This window comes from Eublepharis macularius, chromosome 8 (genome assembly GCF_028583425.1).
Source record: "Eublepharis macularius isolate TG4126 chromosome 8, MPM_Emac_v1.0, whole genome shotgun sequence".
Lineage (NCBI taxonomy): Eukaryota > Metazoa > Chordata > Lepidosauria > Squamata > Eublepharidae > Eublepharis > Eublepharis macularius.
This window is the reverse complement of record NC_072797.1, coordinates 18,468,562-18,495,196: the sequence shown is the minus strand read 5'-3', so window position 1 is coordinate 18,495,196 and position 26,635 is coordinate 18,468,562.

Genomic DNA, 26,635 nt, shown 5'->3' with positions numbered 1-26,635 from the left:
TATTGTTTACTGCTCTGACTGTCCTTTAATATGCAGATTGCTATTCTCAGGATTTCCTCCTCCTGACTTCCTCCCTTTCCCTCTTTCTTTTCCTGGCTTTGTTCCTGGCAACACCTCTCTCCTTCTCCTCCCTCCATCTTGGCAGCACAGATGCAGGACTTGCCCTGCAATCTATGTGCATCCTTAGACTAGATAGGTAGTTAGGATCTATCTCTCCTCCTTTCCTATCTGAGTATGGAGTTCCTACAATAAAGAACTCTTATTTCTTTTCTAAATATTAAGCAAGTGTATGCTTTGTCATTTTTTCTCCTGCACACACACCAGCCAGCAGAACCAGCTCACAACGACCTATAATTATGCTTCCTATGCCAAACGATAGACTTTGCTAATGGCCCAAATGTGGAATCCTTTAACTAGGTTTCTGGGGCCTACATAACGATTTATTTATCACTTTACTTACAATGATTCCTTTTCAATAGGGGAGCATTAGAAATGGCCTCTCCCACCTGCAGCCTGAAGTGGTATGGCCCACTCTACCACCTGAGAATTCCATCCTGGTTTTCCACATGTGCAGGTCATGCTGTATAAATTGACCTTAAGAGAGTCCTTGTCAATTGGCAGACACACATTTTCTGACCGCGGAGTCACCTTGGCAGCTTGAAGCAATTTTAAAGTCAGGAATACAAGAGGACTCTATTATCTGTGCCTCTCTTCCCCTGAACATATGGAAGACATAACTGAGTATGCAACATATGTACTCTATGGAACAATGGCAGGGAGGTGAACTGTGTTTTATTCTGTTTGCAATTGTGTGTTTCTATGAATAGAAAAGCTCACTGCTTGGATTTGCCAGCAGTAAATCTCAGCGGCTGCTGAAGAAGAATATAACATAAAAACAGCCCTACTGCAGCCAACCAATGGCCCATTAAACAAAGTTCTTTGACTCTGATGGTGGCCAGTCCAGACGCCTGCGAATGTGTAGAACAGCAGAGTGTATTAATAAAATACTTTGTTCCTGATGGTCGCTCCTGGCCTCTGGCAATATTAAATTTAGGCACACGCCAAGTAGGCGATTCACCCAACAGTCTGACTTATGGAATATTGAAACAACTGCTCTTTCTACTGCCAATGAACGGGGATGGAAGAGAGGTCAGAGAGTGTCATGATGAGCATGTAATGGGATAAGGGAGACTGAATGGCAGGAAATGGGAAGGGGAAACAAGATGACACCGTATTTTTAAGCATATTTGGTTTCTTATTATTTCAAAATATTAATTAACAAACGAACTTACACATAACAATAGTATGTCTAACAACAACTACTACAAAAGAAATTTCTTACCTACTTCTATAGTCAGACTTAACAAATAAACAAATAGAGTAGAGGAAATCTATTAACACTATAGAATTTATTACTAAAAGAAATAACCGGAATTCGTAATTGATTGAATTATTTTTGATTTAGGTTGTATATTGTTTGTTTCTATATAATCAAGAAAGGGTATCCATTTTGCAAAGAAGTTTGTACTATTTGGAAAGTGTTCCTTATTGTACAGATCATTGTTTATCTTTTCTAGAATAAAATGATTCCATATTTTTAAGAACCAAGTCTCTAGTGTCGGTGTTTGTTTCGATTTCCATAATGTTGCGAATTGTGATTGTACTTTTTGCTGCTATAAAAAATGATTCAATTCTATCCTAATCTTGGGGATACATAAATCCTCCCACTGGTCGAAAAAAATTATTTTGGGGTTAAAAGGGAGTTTATAACCAGTGATAACTTTAATTAAGTCTATCACTTAATTCCAAAAACTGTTTGATGTATTGGCATTCCCACCAACAATGGGCAAATGTGCCCTCTTCCCCACAACCTTTCCAACGCAATGGGGATGATGAAGAGGAAATTAAAGATAACTTTTTAGGAGTCAGATACCATCGATGGGTGACCTTAAAGGTTTTTAATTTGGTTACCATAATATTTTAATTAAATATTCCTGATGACCATGGGCCGTTTCCACACGGCTTACCTTGTTCCGGAAAACAGCGAAATCTCACACGAAATCGGGCGAGAAGACGTTGTTATTTTGCGAAATCGCATGAGAAGACACAGTTATTGTGCAATTTTGCACGGTAACTGCATCTTACGTGATTTCGCGCAAAATTTCGCTGTTTTCTGGAACAAGGTAAGCCGTGTGGAAACGGCCAGTATCTTTTTCCAATTTGATGTTGATTGGTCTATATCACAGTCATTAAACCATCTGACTTGGCAATTTTTTAAGCATATTTGTAACAACTTCAGCTGATGGATCATTCACTGGTTTCAAGTAAGTAGCTGTGTTGGTCTGCAGTAGAAGAGCAAGATTCAAGTCCAGTAGCATCTTAAAGGTGAATAAGCTTTCCAGGGTATAATCTATCAAAAATCAAAACTCCCTTTTGGCAGATTCTATTCACTGTATGAGAAGACCTCAGGGTCCAAAAATGTGGAAAATCACTTGGCCTTTAACAGCCGCATGATAGCCAGAAATTTAGTAGGAAAAGCCCTTTCCCAACAGGGAAGATTGTAATATTGTATTTATTGTTACCATTGTTATGGCCTTTTGTGTTCTTATGTTGTACATTGTAAAGCCACCTCGAGAAAGCCTAGAAATTATGCCACCTCAATCACGCCACCTCAATCAGGCATCTATGGAGACATGGCATAGGATTCATCAACATGAATTAATGGAGGTGAGTGATGGGGAAAACTCCCCCGTCTGAATTTCCCTCATTGTGCAACCACTGAACTATGTAAGAAATCTGGCCAATGTCCCAGTCCTTCCTATCTATCATATTTTTATCCTACCTTTCCCCTGAAAAGTAAAACTCAGTGTAATTAGTTCTCTCCACTTCCTTTTTCTCCTCACAATAATCTTGTGAGGCAGACTCGGAGCAGACAGGGTGTGTTACTGACTCTCCCCTTTTAATCCCACAACACCCCTGAGCGAGCATCCTTGCGATATGGTCAACCAATCCATTTTGTGGCAAAGTGGGGATTTCCACCCAGTTCTCTTCAGTCCAAGTCCAACAATCTAACCGCTTGCTTTCAATGACATATTTTCACACTTCGTATCAATAAACCCAAACTGAACTATGGCCATTTCCACACACGTTGAATAATGCACTTTCAATGCACTTTCGTAATCCTTTAGAAGTGTATTTTTTGTTCCACACATGGAAAATCAGTTTCAAATGTTCACTAAAGAGTATTGAAAGTGGATTATCCAGTGTGTGTGGAAGCAGCCTATGTTTAGCCACATACCACCCGAAACAGTTCTTGGGGTATAGTGAATTTAGAGGCATGTTATAGTCACAAAGGGGTAGCTATGTTAGTTTATCGCAGCAAAACAAAACATAAGTCTACTGGCACCTTAAAGATGAACAACATTTATTCCATTGAGCTCTAACTCACAAAAGCTCATGCGGGAGTAAATATTGTTAGACTTAAAGGTGCCGTTGAGCTTCTCTTTGTTACGTTATATGGGAAGGGTGAGAATCAACCACAAAGCTGGGTCAACTTTTAATGCACTGTGGGAATCTTAGTGGTTTTCGACTCATCTTACCACATGGTTTAAAAGCAATTAAGTTGTGTGAAAAAAAGAATCACACGACTGATTTAGGACCATCCATACAATGTGTGACACATTGTATATGAATTTCTATTGTCACAAAAGACTGATAGGTAATGGATTAAAATGGAGCAAAGTACAACATGCGGCAGGAGGTCACATTAAAAAATGTTTTAAAATGTGGCAAGATTTGTGGTCCCTCTTCCACATGGCTGATTATTATAAATGTTGAATTCTCTGTGCACTCTGGTGCAGTGCTGGGTTCCCCACAGCCTTGCCTCCCTCCGTTTGCCCAGTTCTTTCTTGAGATACTCCAAGACAAGTCTGTAACAGTGCAATCCTAAGCACAGTTATACCCTTCTATACCCACTGACTTCAGAAGGCAATTCTGCATTGTAAGCGTCGTTCAACATTCCCCTCCTTCATTGGATAAGAGAGTATCTTAATCAGGGTCGTTTCCACACCACTCACCTTCAATTGGAATGCTGCGGAACGTTGCGGAAAAACCCGGAAGATAGCGTTTTCTCGTGACCGTTTTGGGCGACATCGTGCAAAACTCGCGCGAGAAAACGCTGTTGTCCGGGTTTTGTTCGCAACGTTCCACGGCGTTTTGATTGAAGGTGAGTAGTGTGGAAACGGCCCAGGTCGCTCAAAATGTTAATTTAAAGCAACACAAAGAAATGTGTGCAAAGTATCTTCTGCAACAGTTCAAAAAGAACGGAATTTAAAGTGTAAATATCCTTTTCTGGGAAATGGGCTGCTAAATTGTGGTTCTACCATAGGGTTGCTAACTCTGGATAGGGAAACTTCTGGAGATTTGGGAGGGCGGGGCTTGGGGAGGGGAAGAACCTCAGTGGGGTGTATTACCATACAGTCCACCTTCCAAAGCAGCCGTTTTCTCCTTGGAAAATAATCATTATCTGGAGATTGTTGTAATTCCAGGAGATCTCCAGACCACTCCTGGAGACTGACAATCCCATACTACCTTCTGCCAGGGTGAAGATAAACTTCTTCCACTTGGGACACCAGTATCTCGATTATGTGACTTTGTTCATAACCCAAGGAGGACTATTTCCCTTAGAGTTGCCATGGCCTTCTAAAACAGTAGCAGTACCAAGAAGGCTAAGAAGCAGACACTTAACCTCTGCCCCCCCTTCCCCAGACACACCAGCAGCAGAGTTGCTAATACCATCAAGCTTGTGAGGCTACAAGACTAGGGCTGCCATCACTGGCTTGGCCAATTTCTGGAGATTTGGGGACGGTGCCGGCGGAGGGCAGAATTTGGTAGAGTTGGCAATCGGAAGAAATTTTGTGGTGTTTAGTAGAACTGGCAATTGGAAGGAATTTTGTGGGGTTGGGGACATGTAAATCAGCATTGCTCCAATACTACAATGTCACTTCCAGTGCAAAACCTCGGATCAGGAATCCCAGATCATCTCCCCAAAGCAATGACCTCACTTCCGGGTTCACACAAGAAGTGACATTATGGCATTGGAGCTGCACCAATCCCTTCCAGCCGCCATCATACTGAGCAGTGGCAGGGGTCAGAAACTGCCAAGCGGAAGGTCTCCAGCTGGAGTGGGGGACCTGGCTTGCCTCGATCTCAGTGAAGATGTGATGCTGTAGATTTCACCCTTTGAAGTTGCCATTCCTTCCAGGGGAACTGATCTGTGAAGTCTGGAGAGCAGCTGAAATTCCAGAACTCCAGAATCCACCTGGAAGGCGGTGATTGTATAAAGGAACGTCCTGTTTAAGATGACAGCAGAAGAAACAAAGTGGAAGTTTCAGGTTAAGGTGTTTTAGGCTATCATGACTGTTGTCCAATTTTGCTGCCTGTGTAAATTGCTTTTGAGAACTTTTTGTTCAAAGCCTGCATATGGTAGCTGGTAGTTTCAGGTGGGTAGCCATGGTCTGCAGTAGAAGAACAACATTCAAGTCCAGTAGCACCTCAAAAACCAACAAGATATATAACCCTATGCCCCTGTCAGCAGTATTATAGACTTCCTTGGGGTGAAAGGGCCTCGGGGTTATACAGGGCACTAAAACCAACCACGACTACAGGTGGAGAAGGTAGGGCATTCAATGAGTTCTCTGTAGCTGGATTTTTTTTTCACTGGAGAAGACAGTTTGGGCCGGTCTACAATTGTATATGCAGCTAGGTATGATGCAGTCACTCGCAGGCAGATTGTCCACCAGATGGTACAGCCTACTCTTTGAGAAATATTTGAAAGGACAACAAAATATAGCAGGAGCCATTTGACAGTCCACATGGCCATGGAAGGCTTAGCCAAAACATTTCCATGGGCGTCGGGAAGCGAAAAGATAACTCGGCCCCAGAGTATTGAGGGGGCGTCCTAGCTACATCACCACTCTCCTAACACAGTGGCAGTGCAACTGCACAGGTTGGGGGAAATACCTTTCCGGCAGACACCCCCAGGGCCCCATGTTGCCTGCTCTTGTCCTACTGAAAACATCCCTCCCTTACTCCCCAAGATTCTGGAACTGCCTGGGCCCGGAACTTCTGCCCTCTACCGTCCTCCTGGCTGCAGCCAGCAATGGACTAGGAAGTTGCAATGACTCTGGAGCAACACAAATAGAGGGGCCATTGCTGTGCTACAAGCCAGCCCTGCAGGGCCGCTCGGCTCAGGGGCACTGGCTCACCAATTAACTCTTCTGGCAAACTGGCTCTAGGGCAGGAGGTGGCAACTGCTAAGCATGTCATCGTTGCTACTGAGGGGTCCAAACTAAATGCCCCCGGAGCACTGGCAGAGTTGCCGGGCCCTGGTTTTCCTTACTGCTCCCTGCCTGTGGTCCTGTAGCAACCCACTGGGATACTTCCTTGTAAGTTAAATGGCTGATCCACTCCTGCCTGCAATGAGTAGTGGGCGGTCGAGTTGGTCTCCCTGCAGCTCCCTTGCAGACGGTGTCAAATGTAGCAAAGACAGAGGAAGAGCAAGGCTGAAGGTTCCTTTTATTTTAATTTTACAGACTGCGACAGACTGTATATACAGCAAGTATTAAAAGAACCTGACCTGAATCATACAGGTTAGCCTGATCTTACCAGATCTTGAAAACTAAGCAGGATTGACCCTGATTGGTGATAAATAAATCATATGTAGGCCCCAGAAACCTAATTAAAGGATTCCATGTTTGGGCCATTAGCAGAGTCTATCATTTGACATAGAAAGCATGATTATAGGTGGTTGTGAGCTGGTTCTGTTGGCTGCTGTGTGTGCAGGAAAGAAAATAAATCATACACTTGCTTTATATTTAGAAAAGAAATAAGAGTTCTTTGTTGTAGGAACTCCATACTGTGATAGGAAAGGAGGAGAGATAGATCCTAACTACCTGTCTAGTCTAAGGATGGACATGGATGCTACAACAAGTCCTGCATCCATGCTGCCAAGATGGAGGGAGGAGAGGAGAGAGATTTTGCCTGGGAAAATGCCAGGAAGAGAAGTGAGAGGGAGGAAATCAGGAGGAGGAAATCCTGAGAATAGAGCAGTAAACAACAAACAGTAAACAAAGTGCCATGGCCTCTCTATCTTTCCAACTCTTTGATTTGTCTGAAACCTGAGGAGAGTGACAGCGCTGAATCCTCCTCTTCCAACAATTAGTACTTGGATGGGAGGCCTCCAAAGAAGATCAAGGTTGCTACATGGAGGCACTCATAATGGCAAACTACCTCCTTGGAAACCCTGCAGGGTTGCCATAAGTCGGCTGCAACTTAACAGCACCTTACCCACAGATACACACACGCAGAATTAAAATAACAACTGTGAAGGGGCTCATCCACAAGAACAGTAGCACAAAACAACTAGAGAGTTGTCCGATTTTACATCAACATGCTGGGCAGAAGAGTTTGGTCTCGATCTGCCTCTGCTCCCAAAAGAGCCAAGAAATGTCTCCACCCAGCACTGTGGGTGTAAGTTCCGCAATATCAGGATAACTATTGTGAAGTCCCTGCTTTTATGGGATAACTTTGCCTCCTCTAGAGATGAAGGGCCTCATTGACAGATTTTAAGGAACCAGGACAGTAGACATTCCTTCAGGTACCTAGGACCCAAACTTTCAAACCAGCACCTGGAATTCTGTCAGGAAACAGTGTGAATCACTGGGCCAAAGTGTAATATTTTGCCTCCTTCTCATACCTAGGTGGCCCCATTTTAGAACAACTGAAGTTTCCGGACAGTCTTCAAGGACATTCCCCGCCCCCCATGGAGCACATCACAATAGTATAATCTGTAAGTCACAAAATTTATAAATGATGGAAATATTCTATATGGATGGAAAGGTTATCTCTGTGTATTAGAAGAAGCGGATCTCCTAGCTGCCCAGACCAGGAAGAAACTCATAGGAGCCAGGGAGTGTCCGCTAATCTGGTGCAAGGATGCTTCTTTGGCTGGCAGGGTTGACTTCCTTGCAGTGATCTTCTCTGGGTGGAGAGGGATTCAGACTGAGTCTTGGCCAGAGGTCCCTCAGGTCACCACTTTAGAACCCACTGAGGCTGGGCTAGTTCTATGGGCTAGATCTTGGGCTAGATCTATAGGCTGTGTGTGTTATGTGCCGTCAAGTTGTCTCTGACCTATGGAGATCCTATGAATGAGAGATCCCCAAAACATGCTATCATTAACAGACTTGCTCTGATCTTGCAAACTGGAGGGCGTGGCTTCTTTTATTGAGTCCAGCCATCTCATTTTGGGTCTTCCTCTTTTTCTACTGCCTTCCACTTTTCCTAGCATTATTGACTTTTCCAGAGAATCTTGTCTTCTCATAATGTGATCAAAGTACGATAGCCTTAGTTTTGTCATTTTAGCTTCTAGGGAGAATTCAGGCTTGATTTGATCTAGTACCCACTTATTTGTCTTTTTGGCTGCTCACGGTATCCACAAAACTCTCCTCCAGCACCAAATTTCAAATGAATCGATTTTCTTCCTGTCAGCTTTTTTCACCATCCAACTTTCACATCCATACATAGTAATGAGGAATACCATAGTTCGGATTATCTTGATCTTGGTTCCCAGAGAGGCATCTTTCTCTTTGAGGATCTTTTCTAGCTCCTTCATAGTTGCTCGTCTGAGTCTCAATCTTCTTCTGATTTCTTCATTGCAGTTTCCCTTTTGGTTGATGGCTAGACCTTGGAAATTGGTGATGCTGAAATAGCTTTCCCTTTCACACTAGCCACTTGGGTATGATAAAAATGGTCTCGTTTATTCTATCAATGTCTATCATTGCCACAGCATACAATCTTTCAGAACTGAGGTTGCCAACCTCCAGAGAAGATCTCTCAGAATTACAATTTATTTCCAGACGATATTAGAGACCAGTTCCCCTGCACAAAATGGCTGCTTTGAATGGTGGACTATCTTGCATTATACTCTGCTGAGCTCCCTCTCCTTCACAAACCCCGCCTTTCCCTAGATCAAGTCCCAAATCTCCAGGAATATCCCAACCTGGAGTTGGCCACTCCAGGCTACACAGAATTCCACAAAAACTCTCTGTATTCTGTAATTTGCTAGTGCCTCTCTAGCTTCTTCCACAGAAAGAAAACAAAGAATATGAAACGTCTTAATTGGATCCTGATGAAAGATACTGTCTTTCCCCTGATTAAGGCAATTAAAAGTGCAGATTCCACCGCTCAAAGGCTGGCCTCTTCAGGTGTCTCGACATCACCAAAATGAATGCCACTGCTCACTGTGCCACCTAGCCAGCCAGCCAGCCAGCCAGGAAAGGAAATTAATTACTGCAACAGAACTAAGAAGGGAAGTTCAGGCAAAGCTGTAACAATCCCCCGCTTGCCATCACAGGCTGCGCGAAGACTTTTGCTTCTCTGCTGCCCATGAGTGCAACCTGGCAGTTGCTGACTGTAACGTTTCTATTGTATAGTTTATGCTAAATATGCATATCTTAATTGCATTAGTCAAAATAATTAGCTAATATATTTTTGCATAATGACGAGGTAAGCAAATATCACTGTAGCTCAGTGCTTCGTGCATGAGTAAATTTGGAAAATTAATAGACTCCCAATTTCCTAATTATCTGCCTTTTATTCCAAACCCAAACAATGAAATGCTATTGCACACTCCTGGGCATCTTGTAATTCAGTTTGCACCTTGGAATTTTTTTAAAGCACCTGGCTTTTACTTCTCTCCTTCCAGGAAAAAAACAACAACTCTCAAATAGTATTCTTTCCCCTGAATGCTTTTTCAATGAACGTGCTACACCAGCTTCTTAATTTCTTGACACAGCTGAGCCTAATCATTATAAGAGATTTTTGATGCTATAAAATTGGTCTAAATTGAAAAATTTATACAGTGGTGGTGCGGGGGCACAATGAATGAATGATGCGCTGGCAATGAAGATGCTATTCTTGAGACTGGGGAATCTCTCCCTCCCCCTTTAAACTATGAAAAAGTGACTGGAATAACATGAAAAAATGTGGGTCCAGATTTCAGACCTGTTGTGACATCAGTACAGTTCATAGTGGTTAGAGTGTTGGCTTACAGCTAGGGAGACGCCAATTCATAGGTTAAAATTGCAACTCAGCCACGAAACCCGCCAAGTAATGTTAGTCCAATCACTTTCTCTCAGCCCAGCCTGCCTTGCAGGGTTCTTGTGCAATGACACAGCCAGTCATTTAGGTATTTATATGCCGCTTCCCCCTCAATGGGGGTCTAAAGTGGTTTACAACATCATTCTTGCCTGGCCCAAGGTCACCCACACACATCCATGGCAGATTGGGGATTCGAACCCAGGCCTCCTAGATCCTAATCCAACCTTCTAACCACTACACCGCTCTATCTTTTTTTGATTCTATTGCAGCATAGCATGTAGTTTACCTGTGGCAGCTGTGCAAAGGTGATACGCCAGGCAGAGGCAGGTTTTGTGGAAAGAGCTGAACATTTCATTCCTGTAGGAACCAGATTGATCGCCAAAGTTTTCATGTGAGCATGTGCCAGAGCCCTCAGGCCTTCCACATCTGGATGGGAACTTCATTCCGAAGCGTCTTCAATCAAATCTCCTAAACAGCAAAGTGGTTTACAGAAACGAGCATCAGGGAGAAGGAATTACCCTTACATTTCCAAAGAGTACTCACACGTATTGTGGCTTAAGGAAAAAGCAATCCAGAATCAGATAAGAGAGCTTCTGCCAGATGAAACTTGCGTTTCTCTCATCTCATCTCATCTCATCACATCTCCTCTCCTCTCCTCTTTAGACTGATAGGAACAATTATTTGGATTCCAGGAGCAAAAGAATTTCAGAGCCCGTTGGAATGTTCACAGAAAATCATGAGAAGTTCCAGTCCTTGTACCCGATTGGAAAGTGTGGGTGACTGGGGAGGAGGGAATGTTTGAATGCCTCTCCATATCCCAAAATTCCTGTATTTGGAAAGCTAGCTAGCACATCAGACAGAACTATCAAGAAGGCTAATCAGGACAGAAGCAAAATCCCCAACGTGCACGTTTTCCACCTGCAGGGAGTCCCCCTCCCCCCCACATAGGGAAGCATTCAGAAATGCCGGTGGAGAAAATACACCATCTTGAAGCATCTTGAAGACTAGGGTTGCAAACTCCAAGTGGGGAAATTCCTGGAGATTTGGAGGTGGATATTGGGTACGGCAGGAATTGGGGAGGGGAGGGACCACAGCACAGGTGCCATAGACCCCACCGTTCAAAGCAGCCATTTTCTCCAGAGGAACCGATCTCTGTAATCTGATCAATTGTAATTACAGGAGATCTCCAGGCCCTACCTGGAGGTTGACAACCCTGTGTGGAGACTAACATTTTTATTGCAGCATAGACTTTCATGACAATATAGGCAACAAAGCCAATGGTGCAAGAAAGAGAATATTAATTCAAGAATTACAGGTAAGTAACTACAGGTGGTAAGCTGCAGTACTGCAGCCCAGGCTCTGCTCACAACCTGAGTTCGATCCCGGTGGAAGCTGGGTTCAGGTAGCCGGCTCAAGGTTGACTCAGCCTTCCATCCTTCTGAGGTCAGTAAAATGAGTACCCAATTTCCTAGGGGTAAAGTGTAGATGACTGGGGAAGGCAATGGCAAACCACCCTGTAACACAAAAAAAAGGCTGCCAAGAAAACGTCGTGATGCGACGTCCCCCCATGGGTCAGTAATGACTTTAATTACAGGTAAGAAAGATCTTTATGTTTCAACCCTTATGCATTTTGTGTTAGTTTTGTGGCATGGCGGCAGGACTACTAATATTATTTTCTCTTGTACATTCCTCATTCAACAGGAATCCTGGAAAACTTTCATGAACCAAAATCCACTTAGTGATGTGCATGGGGTTAGGCTGAGTGGGTGGAAGTACAATGCTACGAATGTATTGTCGAAGGCTTTCACGGCCGGAGAACGATGGTTGTTGGGGGTTTTCCGGGCTGTATTGCCGTGGTCTTGGCATTGTAGTTCCTGACGTTTCGCCAGCAGCTGTGGCTGGCATCTTCAGAGGTGTAGCACCAAAAGACAGAGATCTCTCAGTGTCACAGTGTGGAAAAGATGTAGGTCATTTGTATCTACTCCTCGTATCTACTCGTCTTTAAGGTGCTATTGTACCCGAGTCTTGGTCTTCCATTACACATCAACGTGGCTACCCAACTGAAACTATGCTACAAAGTGTGTATGTGTGTGTGTGTGTGGGGGGGGTTATTATAAAGAGACATGCCAGGAATGGTGGTGGTGGAGTGCCGTCAAGTCATAGCTGATATTGGTGGGGTTTTCAAGGCAAGAGACGAACAGAAGTTGTTTGCCACTGCCTGGCTCTGCACCCTGGTCTTCTTTGGAGGTCTCCCATCCAATTACTAACCAAGACCGATCCTGCTTAGCTTCCGAAATCTAATGATTTGGGCTTGCCTGGGCTATCCAGGTCAGGACTATTTGTAGAATACAGGAAAGCAAAGATCACTGCCTTTATGCTGCATCAGACTATTAGTCTATCAAAGTGAGTCTTTTCTATTCTGACTAATAGCAACTATCCAGGATCTCCTGTACAGATTTTTCACGTCCCTGAGCCTTTGAACTGTAGATTCCAGGGGTTGAAGCTGAGACTGTCTGCTTGCAAAGCAGATACTCTGCCTCTGAGTCACGGCCCCTCCTGATCCCAACCAAGGAGAATGCCATCCAATCAAAGAGCACGTGGACCTCTCCCAACTGTCGATGAATTGTCATAGTAAGAGGAACTGTTCCAAAGTTAATCTGTTACAGCAAAAACAAGCAGGTGTCTTGTCGCATGTTAAAGACTAACACATTTTTATTCTAGCATAAGCTTTGGTGGACCACAACCCACTGCTTCGGATGTATGAGGTGCATCTTAAGTATAAATATATGGTACTAGAAGGGGAACTGTAAACAGAGGAATCAAAAGGCCACGGAATGCAGGAAGAACACGGTTGGACAATATTACATAAAATCGAAATGCAATCAAGAAAAGCACAGTGACCCTTGGCAACAGCAGTAATTGGTGATAATGCAGTCTCTCTAGTTATGCTAAGCTGATTAACACCTGTAATGGCTGAGAAATCCCAAGTCCTTGCTCTTGCCTCAGGGGAAACACAATCAAATTAGGTGAGTACTGTACATAAAACCTGAGAGGAGTAACAATTACTTTCTGTAGCAAACTGTACGTTCCCTGGTCCCACGGAGGCCAAATCTGAAAGTATCAACTAGACATGGACACGAACCACATTATGAACTTCAAAAACCCACGAAATTGGTGATTGCGCGATCGCGATCTGGCAGTTCGTGATTGTCCACGGCAAATGAACCAGCGTTTGGAAGAAGCCTGGTTTGGTGTGTTTGGCCGCGGTTTGGGAAGCCAGACAGTCAGGCGCCATCAATCAATTCCCCTGGAAATGGAGCCGGGGGAATGCCTGAACTCTGTCTGCACTCCTTCTGTCGCCCTGGAAACCCGAATGGAAGCCCAGCTTACCTTGACTGGCAGGTCTTCCTTCCAACCATGGAGCTGCAAAGTGGTTACAAGTTGGGAGAAGACCCCCGGGGGAGGGACGGGGTGTTCTGTAGCCACAGGCACTCCAATCTCATCCCTGCAAACCCTGATAGGCAGCTCTGACGGCCAAACACAGACCTCCTGCGTTGCTCTATGGGACTTCAGCTTATAAAAAGCACTGCTCTCCTAGGCTGGCTTTCACTTTCAGCAAGCAGTGGATTGTGAGAGCTGTTGCTTGCTACTTGCTAGCCTTTGGGGAGAGACAGTGAGAATATAATTGAGCTTGGATTTTTGTGGGAGTTTCCCGGGGGCCTCGGATTGGAGAGGGTATACTCCAAGATCCCTATTGCAATCTTGACCAAACTTGGGTGCTGGCTGGAGGAGAGCCTGCTACACACTCCCTGTGAATATAGGCTCTCTAAGTGCAACGGGTGCTGTTCTGATCACCACGAACCACAAACTGGTTCGGCAATGGTAAATGTCCGTTGCAGTTCGTGACTTCGGGATCGTCATTGGCACCAAACCACGAACCGCGGATTTGTTAAATTTTTTTGGTTCGTGCCCATGTCTAGTATCAACTCTACATGTAAATTCCAATTCCGAAGTTTCTCTCTAGTCTTTTGAAACTTGTTGGTGTAGATATGTAACGGTTTATATATGTGACTTACGGCACCCCTATGAATTAATGACATCCAAAATGTCCTATCATTGGCAGCCTAGTTCAAGTCTTGAAAACTGAAGGACGTGGCTTCTTTAATTGAGTCCAGCCATCTCATTTTAAGTCTTCCTCTTTTCCTACTTCCTTCCACATTTGAGTCCAAGAGTAAGCAAATCCACCCCTCCTTCGTTCTCAGGAGATGACCTTTAAGGTCTTTGTCCCTACAGCTGAGGAGGCTCCCCAGCCTCAGGACACATTTTGCCCTATAAAAACCAGGGCTCTTGCCCCATTCAAACTGAGCACATTTTCCTGGATCCAAATGCTGCACCCTTAGGGTCACTTTCCCTAAGTCTCTCTACTAGCTGAGAACATTGGACATTTGAAGCCCTCTTGCTCCGTGCACTACTCTATGCTACACCCCGTGTCATGGGTAGGTAATATACCCCAAATCCCTCCCTCTATTCCACCCTCTGGCTAATTTCCTAGGACTCTGTGTGCTTGTGCAAAACGTTCAGTACTTCTTGTGTGTGTGCATTTTCCTTTTTTAAATAAAAATACTCATTAATTTAAGATCACCAGTCTTGTCTGTTGCCTTGGGGAGGGGACCCCGTAAAAATTGGTGGAGTCTCTCATTGTTACCCCTCTCGCATAGCCCTCCTCCTTGATGCTAATTCCCCCCTCTTACTTGCAAGAAGTCCCATTTTGGTAACATTGAGCTTCCATGGCAGAGTGGGGATTCAAACCCGAGTCTTCCAAATCCTAGTCCAACACTGGCTCTTAACATCACCATCACCAGACAATTGTTTACAAATTCCATTACAAGACGAAGTCCATTGACAGTAACCTCAGAAATGTCATGAACTACACTCTATGTCAATGCAAAAAAGCTTAAAAATTAATATACAGACCTCCTTAAAACAAAGCAAATACCCCACCGCAAGGACAATGAGTTAAACGAACACAGACGACAGTTTTGCAAAGCAAAAAAAGAACACACATTTTTTTAAAAAATGTTTTATCCCCCTAGAACATTTTCATTGCCAAGGCTGCAAGCCAATTGCTCTAGACAAAAGAGGAGCATGCTGAACTATCAGCAGGGGTTCTCTAACATTTAAAAGCTAGAAGAAATTGTAAGTTACCAACAGTTATTATTATTGTTTTGGAAACAGAAATTTATCCAGGGCTGAATTCAAGATTTCGAGCCATTGTGTATCCTCAGAAATGATCCATCCAGTATTGCTGAACATTTTCGTCCAGATACAACTTGTCCACACTCTTCTCATGTTTTCATCCTCATACATGATGCTAAGTTAATACAATTTTGATGCCAAACTCGTTTTGAGCATTGCATTCATAATGCCATCCATTGAGAAGTAAACGCTACATCCATACAGCACTATCACCTTTTCCTCTCTAATGGTATTCATTTCTGTAGACATCTGTAGATCTTTTGAATTCATTTCCTTTGGGAAACTTTCCAGTGGGAGTGATGTCTGTTGAAGATTGACAAGAACATTTTGAGGGGGGGGGCAGGGAAGTAATGTGAAGCCAAGAATATTTTTAAAAATCACTTCTGAACCTTGTTTAAAATAAATTTCAAGGGATATGTTTTCTTCCCAAGCTTTCAACATGGCTGTGTCTGGTCTTTAAAGCAGATACAATACCCAGCTCCTAGCAATGTTATAATTTTTCAAACAGCAAGGATTGTCAAACATTCTCCCAGACTGAACTGTTGTTTTTTGGGGGGGGGGCAAGTGCGTGTATATGATCTGAATGTATTGAGTTTGTTAAATTCTCCAGATATGGCAGGTTAGAAATGAACTGAGTGAGTGCGAGAGAGAAACAGGGGAGCGAGAGAGAGAGAGAGAGAGGCACCCACAGAAGTAAAGGTCCAGATACGAAGCTAGATAGAGAACTGCAGATGGAAATATATGGGCACGATTTCCCAGTCCAGCAATTACAATGAGACACACATGCACGGCCAAGTACAAAATCAAGCTACAATCTAGGTGATTAACGGGTCACAGGAGGAGCTGTTCAGCCACCTTCCTGCAAAATACCTGAATTGGAGAGGGCTCCCTGGCTATAGCTGCTAACCTCCCAGTGAGGCATGGGGTTCTTCCAGAATTACAATGGATCTCCAGATGACAGAGATCGGTTCCCCTGGAGAAAATGGCATTCAGAGAATGGTCCCTGTGGCATCACATCCCTGCTGAGCTTTGTTCTCTGCCCTTCCCAGGCTTTGCCCCCAGATCGCCAAGAACTTCCCAACCCAGATTAGGCAACTCTTGGCCCAAGTCAGTGGCAGTGCATGTGGAAGATCCCAGGAATATCCACCGAAAAGGACCAGGTATTGGGGATATGAGAGATCTCTTCCTGAGAGCCTCAAGGACTACTGTCTTTCAAAAGAAAACAGTGGCCTGACTCAGTATAAAGCGGTTTTCATGCATTCATGAGCCTGTTTGGTGTAGTGGTTAAGGGTGGCAGGACTCCAATCTGGAGAACTGGATTTGCTTCCCTGCTCCTCTGCTTGAAGCCAGCTGGGTGACCTTGGGTCAGCCACAGCTCTTTCAGAGCTCTCTCAGCCCCACCCACTTCACAGGGTGATTGTCATGAGGATATTAATAACATACTTTATAAACCACTCTGAGTGTGGCATTAAGTTGTTCTGAAGGGCAGTATATAATCCGAATGTTAATATTATTCATTCTTACCCCAGCTAAGCATCCTGAATTCTGTCTTGGCTCAGCTCCTTGTTCATCTGATTCCTCCAGGCTCTCCCTCTGACCTGCCAAGTTTTGAGTCTTCCTGTCCCTGGCTCCACCTCTTCCTCTGCAAGATGGCCATCCAACCCCAACATCTGCAGCGATTGTAACAAGAGATGTGGATCAGTTGTCCTGAGGCGGCCATTTTCTATGGCTTCACTGTGGCAGAGAGAACATGGGCTCCAGACTGAAGGCTCATAAAGGCCATGTTATGCAGTTTCTTTCATTGTATTCTTTTATTCCCTGTGACATTTGCCCAGTCAGAAATCACTCCATCTCCCTACCAGCAATATTAAATATCCGAAGGAGGGGAAAGTCAGGTTCCAAGTTTTGTTGGTAGCAGGCCAGCTCTTTCCCACTCACCCCACAACGGCTTCCCTTCTTCAGAATTCACTCATCTGTGTGGCTTGGACCCTGATCACAGAGAATGCACATGGGCAACCTCACCATTCCTCAGTACCAAGGTCCCTGATCCATACTGCCCACTTGCAGCCACACCCCACCCACGTTTGGCTGGAATATAAAGGCGCAGGGATCTCCATTCCTACTCATGTCTGAAGAAGGGAACTCTGACTCTTGAAAGCTTACACTCTGAAAATGTTAGTCTCTCAGGGCCAAGCTACACATGACGAATGACACTTGAACGGCAAGTGGATTGAGTGGAGGGCAAGTGAACAGGGAGAAATACACTTGCTGTTCAAGTGTCATTCGTCACTTGTAGCTTGGTCCTCAGTTGCTCACTGGACTCAAATCCTGCTGTTCTACTGCAGACCAACACACTGAATAACACACCAGGATTTACCACTAGAGAATTCTAGCATTTGGTGTTGCTTGGCTCTGAGAATAACTATACAATAGTGGGAAATCCCACCTGGGAAACAACAATATCAAATCTTTTACCTCCAATATATATTAAAGTGACCAGTGCTCAACCAATTATATTCATTACAGGAAAAACCATTTCATTATACTGATACAATTCCGACAGATCATTTCTATGCAAAGTATCCAGTACATACAAATGACATAATCAATGACGGATGGAACACTCCCCTCCTGTATTTTCAATAGGAATCAGGGTAGTTGCTATGGGACCACATAAAGGTAAGTATCAAAAGATTCTTGTTAGTTCTCAAGGTAAATGTCTTTTTTCTTTTCTTTAAGGTCTCTTCCAAAGATCTTTAGTTGACTCGGTGGAAAGGTGAAGATCCAAAAATACAAAGCCCAAACTGGGGCCAGTTGTCAAAACTGCAGATTTTGTCTTGCGGACTTCCTCAGGGGCATCAGTGGACCACCGTGTCCTTCTTTATTCACTCATGGGATCCGGAGGGTGACACTGATACGGTCTATCTGAGAATAAGACCTAGAGCATGCCTAACTTTCTCCTGCAGATTCACAATGAAGCCCCCCCTGTCTTTGTACAGAAGCTTGTTCCCAGTTGCTAGCCTTCTTGTTGAAGTACCCCCAATAAGCTTGCAAGTACCCCAGTCTGAAATGGCCCCTTTGGAAAACTGACTGTGCCATGAATTTTTTGCAGGCAACTGTCTCCTTCGTCTGATCGCGGGTTCATGATTCCTAGTCCGCACACGGCTTCTGTTAATGTCTTTTCTGCAGTTCAGTTGTAAGGATAGCATTACTCTTTGCGTCCGATGCATATGTTGAGTGTAGCTTTTCAAACTGGATACAGGCAGTGATCATGGACAGGTTTAACCTATGTTTAGTGTATCACTGTCAATAACTGTTTAGTGAAACTTCTGCAATATATATGAGCCAGCTGGTATTAGAAGAAGTGTGAAGATATTTTCATTCAGTGGGGGGCGGGCAGGGGGGAGGAGGAGGTGGGAGGGAGGTTTGTGGGTGTGTTGCGAAGTCTGTTGCATGAAAATGATAGATTTTATTTTGTTAATATTCCTTTAGTATTTTCACTCAGTTTCGATGGATTTATGCCTTGTGAAATCTGCTGATATCGCGGCACTTCTTCTGCTTGGCAGCTGCTATTAAACCTTGTGGCACATTTCCATTTTGTAAACTTTCACTCTTGGGAATCCCAGTGGGGAAGGAGAGTTACACCACGAAGTCTGTTGCTGGCTGATTTGTCTCTGAGCGTGTGTTGGAGAGAGAGAGAAACCTTGGGCATTCAAGAGATGCGTCAAGGGAATTCGAGCTCAGGAAGAACAATGGATTCGATCATTGACTTTGACAAGCTCTTGACTCCCTCTCTCTCTCTCTCTCTCTCTCTGTGTGTGTGTGTGTGTGTGTGAAAGAGAGAGAGAGAGAGAGAGAGAGAGAGAGAGAGAGAGAGAGAGAGAGAGAGAGAGTGAACCAATTGCCATGAAGGCCGATGAGAGCTAAGATAAAAAATGAAATTGGGGTGAAAGCTGAACTGGATTTCTATACATACTCTTAGCTTAACAGCAAGATTTGAATCCTGTAGCACTTCAATGGCCAACAAGAGTATCCCCTGGATGTATAGTTGGTCTTCAAAGGGCTTCTGGATTCAAATCTTCCTCTTCTACTGAAGTAGAAAAGAGCAAGAGTCCAGTAGCACCTATAAGCCTAACAAAATTTGTGGTAGGGTATGAGCTTTCGTGAGCCACAGCTCCCTTCTTCAGATACCTGAAGTACCTGAAGTATGCCTGAAGTGACTCATGAAAGTTCATACCCTACCACAAATTTTGTTAGGCTTATAGGTGCTACTGGACTCTTGCTCTTTTCTGTTGCTACAGACAGACTAACATGGCTACTCATCTTGATCTATCTTCTACTGAAGACTGACATGGATATCCACCTGAAACCATCTTGTTTTAATGGGATCTCTATAGGTGTTTGACCTCTGAATAAATAGCACACTCCTTTACTTGGGAAGGAACATAGCTCAGTGGTAGAGTGTTGCTATAGGCCCCAGCATCTTCCGTTAATAAGTCCTTGGGTATCAAGGCTGGAAAGGAACTGGAGAAAGATGGAGAAGTCCAACAGGTCAGAGTGGCCATTACTGAGCTAGATGGACCAATGGTAAGGTTCTGCTTACAGGCATAACATGGAGGCATACTACCTCAATTCAGGAAACTTTGCTATGCTTACCCAACACTTCATATGAAATGCAGGGATGGTTTCCACTTCCAGGTATTTTGGGAAGCTGGAGTCAGGAAGGAATTAATGAGCTGTGATCTCACATGTCAGTGCATTAACAGAACTTGTCACCATTTTAGTCCCTTTTTTTCACTGTGTGTATGAATCCTAGGAAGCTGCAGAATTCAACTGGTTTAATGACCATTTCTTCTTTACAAGGAATCCTGAGGGCTGTAAGTTCAATGAGGGGGAAACTTGAGATAGCTGAGGACTGCTACCTTGAGTGGCATTGAGGAGACCAAGCTCTTACCACAACCTCTGGAAATAAAGGAAGGTAGAGGCAGGGATTGTGGCTCCATGGTAATGTATCTGCTTTGCACGCAGAAGCTCCCTGGTTCAATCCACGGCATCTCCATTTAAACAATCTGGCACTAAGTGATGTGAAAGATCCCTGAGACCCTGGACAGCCGCTGCCAGTCTTGATGGAGAGGCCTTGATGGAGCAAGGATTTAATTCAGTGTAAAGCAACTTCATGCTTACCTTGATCAGATGAACTCTATGGTATTATACCACCCCCTTCCCTCCCCTAAATCCTGCCTTCCCCAGGGTCCACCTACAAACTTCCAGGGATTTTCCAACCGTAGCATCCTTAAAGAGGAGAGAGGAAGAAGAAACAAGTGGGAGGAAGAAGAGGTAGAAGGAGCAAGAGAGAAGTGAGGGCTCTGAATGAGACAAGCAATCAGGTGAGAGAAGGAAGCCAGGCCAGTTTGGTTTCTGAAGTAAAAATTCTGGCCCTTTCTAAGAGGCCCAAGTGGATATGACAATGGGCTGTCGATGAAAATGGTTACTGATTAGCCATTAAAGACCTGTTTGTAGTTGTGATCAATCCCAGTGTTTCTTCACGGAAAGAGAATTTGATGTGCTGCCCCCTCCCCTGTGTGGGGCTAACACGGGGAAGGGGGCACGAGAGCTTAGAGCTGGAAATATATTGTGCCTTTCATTTTCCTTCTTCTATGTGGCTGAAATTTGAGAGGGTAGCTCTCTTGGGTCGGGAGTATAATCCCTGAGAATTTCATCTGAGTTGGAAGATGGCGGGGATGCTGTTTGCTGTTTGCGTGCGTGTGTGCAAAGCGCTGGCGTGCTCCCAAATCTGTGTGATGATCTCACTTCCAGGAAGTGATATCACACAGGCCTGATTCAGCAGATTTGGGGCCCAAATCTGCCCAATGCGAAGTGCAGGTGTGCTCCCAATGCAACGTGATGACGTCACTCCAAGAAGTGACGTTTTTGCGCCAAACCAGGAGTGTGCCTTGGAGGCCTGTTCCTCCACCTTCCCCCTGCCCACTGGTTGGGTGAGTGGTGACGGGGGGCAGAGGGAGGGAGCAGGGGATCTCCTGCCCACACTGGGGAATGTAACCCTAGTTTCCAGCTAAAGCCAATAGGAATGGCTATGTAATCAACTATTTAACAAATGAACAAATAAAAATGACTCGAATAAAGAAGTTATTTAAATGCTGGGTCCTGGTGGGGGAGAAGACTCCATCAGATATGATTATTTAGGGTGTGTTCCAACACTAAGATTCTGTAGAAATTAAACTAATGTTTTTAAACAAGGGTGGGGGATTATACTTCAACCCTGCCAATCTAAACGACCATTTAAAAATGCAACTGTGCTATATTTTACTGTTTTTTGTTGCTTAATTAATCAGCATGCTGGATGGGTTTTTTTAAAAGATCAGTTTTACAGTCTGTCAAAGGGGGAATGAAAGCTGACATATGCCTGTCTCTCAAACGAAAATTGCCTTATCGAAAAGGAAGTACTTTTCTCAATGCATGTGGATAAAGAAAGGATTTGTGCGACACTCGTGGGTTTTCTTTTTCAGCAAAGACGCCACTGGCCTGAAATGATCAGTCTGTGTTTTCTTACATGCCCATATTTGAGGGTGTCACATACATCTCAGCTGACGGGAGATGGGGGCTGGCCACCTATGCAAGAGAGAAGAGGTTAACACATTATTTAGAACTCACATCTCTGGGCAGAACATCTTCATTTATTTATATTATTTCCTGTCCTGAAATATCTGGAATAGAGATGGGCACGATCCGCATTATGATCAAAACCCCCCCACGATAATGGCAATCGTGTGATTGGGACCCGGCGGATCATGCTACGGCCAATGATCCAGTGGTCGGGAGCAGGGCTGAATTGGGGCTTGATCAGGGCGATCGTGCTCGGATCGGGAAGCCAGACACTCAGGCGCCAGCAATCTATTGCCCTGGCAACGGAGCCAGGGGTATGCCTGAGCTGTGTTTGCCCTCCTTCTGTCGCCCTGGAAATGCGAATGGAAGCCCAGCTTGCCTTGATCAGCAGGGCTTCCTTCCAACCATGGAGCAGCAAAGCAGTCACCAGCTGGAAGAAGACACCCAAGGGAGGGAGGGGGAAGGGGGTGTTCTGTAGCCATGGGCACTCCAATCTCATCCCTGCAAACCCTGATAGGCAGCTCTGACGGTCAAACACAGACAGCCAAACACAAACACAGATGCTGCCGGCATCAGCCACCGTTCCTGTATCGCTGGGAACAGCATGGCGCCCCTCCGCTTTTGCCTCCACGATCCACAATCCACGGATTGGAAACGGAAGATGATCGGTATGGATCATTAATTCGGGATCGTTGCCGGCGCCGATCCACGATCAGCTTGATCAGTATTTTTTTTTATCATGTCCACCTCTAATCTGGAACATGCAAAGCCAATAAGATCCTCGGCTTTTCAAAATGACTTCCCTAACAATGGAATCAAATTCTACTTCCTTTTCACTATACAGTGATACAGGTTATTATAAACCAATCTATTTTCTATTGGTGTGGCCCTGATCTGTAGATTTAAGTATCTGCAGATGGGACCATACTGGGCTATACCTAGTGGAGGACCCACAAGGACTTGCAGGGGACATCTTATTTGCCCTCCCCCACCACGTCCTCTTTCCCGTCTCTACCCTCCATATCCTCTTCCCATTTTCCTGCTTACTTCTCTCCTTCCCACCCACCTTCGTATGCCCTCGGTTTTCACCTTTCCCCCTTTAGCAGCCTCTACCCTATGGCCCAGTTGCATGGTGCCAGTTGATCTAGGCTCAGTTGCATGGTAGCGAACATGCAAGGACTTGTGGGGTGGGTACTTACATTTCTCCTGTATCCTCTTCCCCGTACTCTTTCCTCTTTCCCGCATATGCTCACCTTTCCCTTCGCTTTCAATTCACTTCAGCATCATGCGCAGATCCCATTTTGTGGATGTGTCTACTTTCAGCCACACTCATCAGCAAAGGGCTCCTTATGCTCTTACCTCTGTGTTGCACTGACATGATGTGGCAGTGAAGGCAGTGTGATGCAGTGGTCAGAGGCAGAATGTCGGACAAGGACTTGGGAGACTTGAGTCCACATCCCCAGTGCAATTGATTTTATCCAACGGTGCTGAAAAATGTGGATTGTAGCCGTTCGTTGCAAACTTAGAATGAGTGAAATTCTGACCCTTGCATGGTTTCACTAATGAAAATCGCCTCCCACCCCCATCCACGTCTTACAGCTGTGAACAGGCAAGACATTGTTTTGAGGGTATGGACTGTGTGCATTGCCAACCACTGCCTTGCCGTAAACTTCCCCCGGCCTTCCTATCACCCGGGGAGGGGGAAGTGCTCCCTGATTTAAAGCTGGCTCCCATGTTTTGCTCCGAGCTGAAACGAGTCCGGTCAGCAATATCACAAAAGTATTTCTTTATCAAAGGTTGTTACCAATTATTTTCGTACAGAGCTGATGTTTTGGTAATTACCTGATTTTTATCTTTTGATACAGCCCATTTATATTTCATTATTGTCATGTTATGACCTATCTGCTAGCAAAGAAGCGTATATTAAAACCCCCATCTCCATCCAGGTCTCAGAAGTTATTGCTCTATAGATTGCATTTGCCATTTTATCTACTGCTCTGGAGAAAATCACAGCTCGTTAGTTAAAATGCTTTATAAAAGAAATGACACATATATGCATATCCTCTTCAAAGCAGTTTTACTAGGATTTGAAAAGCCTATTTTCAATGCTTAATTTCATTTTTAATGTAAAAAAACCCCCACAGGTAACAGGGCTCAGTTTTGCTTAGAACAAAGCCTCCCTTCCTTGACTTCTCAGTCCTCAAATATCAGATACTTGAGATTACTGTGGTGCCTGATTAGTGAAAGAAATGCATTCTGTATATGCTCAATGGCACAGGGGCACCTGATTGCAGATCTAGGGCACGCGCATGTGTGTTATGTCACATAATTCCATCTGGCTTAGAGCATGAGAGAATACACTTTAGTGGCCAAACATTCGTTTCAGAAAGCGATTTTTCCCTCTGAATGTCAGAGATTAAATACAAACTGAATTAGTTTTTTGCATTATTTTAAATGACTTGAAAACAGTTCTGCACTTTACCTTATTAGAGACAGTCTGAACAAATGCCCCACATTTAGCTTATTTTTATATGAATTCATATTTTTGTAGATAGTTTTCAATCTCCACTTTTCACTCTTACAGATTCATTAGGAAGGGAAAAGAAAGCTGAAGTAACAGGATACTTCACAACGTTAGGCACAACTTGGCACATAATCTTCTTAAAGTTTAGTTTCAAATATTTACAGATCTTAGAACTGAGAGGCTGGCAGTTTCAGACTTAAGATATTTAAACAAGGCTCCTTTATAGATTTCACTTCACAGCTTAGTTGTTCTGAGTGACTTCAACACAACACTCTTTTCCTTTTACTCCAGACCTAGGGTACTCCACAGAGCCCAAAACACCTTTCCAGATACTGGACAGGAATTATTATTCTCCTAAAGACCTAAAATCTAGGTCCCAGTTCTATCTTGCCTGAGTAAAATTAGTGCTGGTTTTCCCTCTTTAGTTCATCAACTCAAAGCTTTTCATCAACCTTAAGCTATTCCAGTTAGGGCAGATTTTTTCTCTCCTGACAATCCTGTCCACTCCAGTTAGCCAGTCACAGAGAGGAGGGAGCAGCCTGTCAATCATCCTCCCTTCAGGCAGTTGTTTTAATCCTTTACCTTTCAAGGTTGGGTGCAGCATTTGGTAATCTTTGGATTTAAAACCCATTCCGTCACACTAGGCTTCCCAGGTCCTTGCTGGTAGCAGGCAAACTCCTGGTAGTTTGTCCCATTGTCCACTAATCACTTGCAATTGATGGAAGGTTGAAAGCTGGGCAGCGATTGTCTGCCACTGCCAGGCAGCCTAAGCAAACACATGGTGGGTGCTCTTCCAGCAAGGCATGACAACATTACTTCCTCAAATGATTTCCTCGTGCTTTGCACAAGAGTGCTCCTGCACTTTGCAGATGCAGATTTGGGCCCCATGTGAAACACAGGCGCACTCTCACATGAAGTGCGATGAGGTCACTTTGCATCTGGCCAGGAATATTTGCATGCTTTGCATGCTTTGCATGGGCACGAAGATTTCCACACTTATGAGTACCGGTTTCCCCTTCTTCCTCCAGGATTGTAAGGCTATCTGGCAACCCTGCTAACAGCTAACAGATGACAGCTTTCACTGAACTGAGTGACTTTGACTACTGGATCTATTGAACTTGTAGCAAGTACATTTTTTATCCTACCCTTCCTCGAAGAAGCTCAGGGCATCATACATGGTTTTCCCTTCTCCGTTTTTTCTACACAACAACTCTGTGAGGTCAGTAGACCTATGGAGCCCTTGGTTGGGGCAGGAGATTCCCCCCACCCCTCCAGGTCTCATGCCTGCCACTGCTGGAAGAAATGGCAGGAGAGAATTTTTAAAAAAAGAAAAAGAAGGCATCATCTACTTAAAGGTCTTATCACAGAGTTCTGGCAATTCCTAGAACTGCCCAGAATTAACAAATGGTAGCTGTAGTAACCTCTAGAAATCTATGATAAGAACTTCCTGTAAGTAGACAAGGTCTTATTTTTCTTTTTAATTTTTCTCCTGGGAAGCTGCCCCTGCCCCACAGCTCTCCTGCCAGTTGCCACTTTCTCCTGCCACTTTCTGGCAACCCTAATGGTTGCAACAAAACTGAGCGAATGAAGCTAACAGGGTGACCAAGGTCATCTAGTGCACATCATGGCAGAAAGGGATTTGAAGGACTGTCTTCTCCCATATATTCCTGCTTGGGTGTTAGGATCACAGGGAGAAGCCCTGTGTTGGGTACACAAAAGAAGGCCTTTTTGGTGGCGGCCCCCCAATTATTGAACAATCTTTCCAGGGAAGTGTGGTTGGCCTCCTTACTCTCTATCTTTAGGAGGCAGCCAAAGACATTTTAAAATTCAGGATGACTTTTATTTAATGTACTGTTTAATGTACTGGCATTTTAACTGTATTTTTTAAAATGTATTTTGCTGTTTTTTTTCTGAGTTCCCCTAAGGTGGAAAGGTGGCTAATAAATGTTTGAAATAAATAGAATGCTAGTCCATCTCTCTAACCGTAATGCTGTACAGAATCTATTGTTTGCACCAGGCTTTTGATAAACTGTGGTAAGCAACATCTGTGATATATAACTGATAAGCAGCATA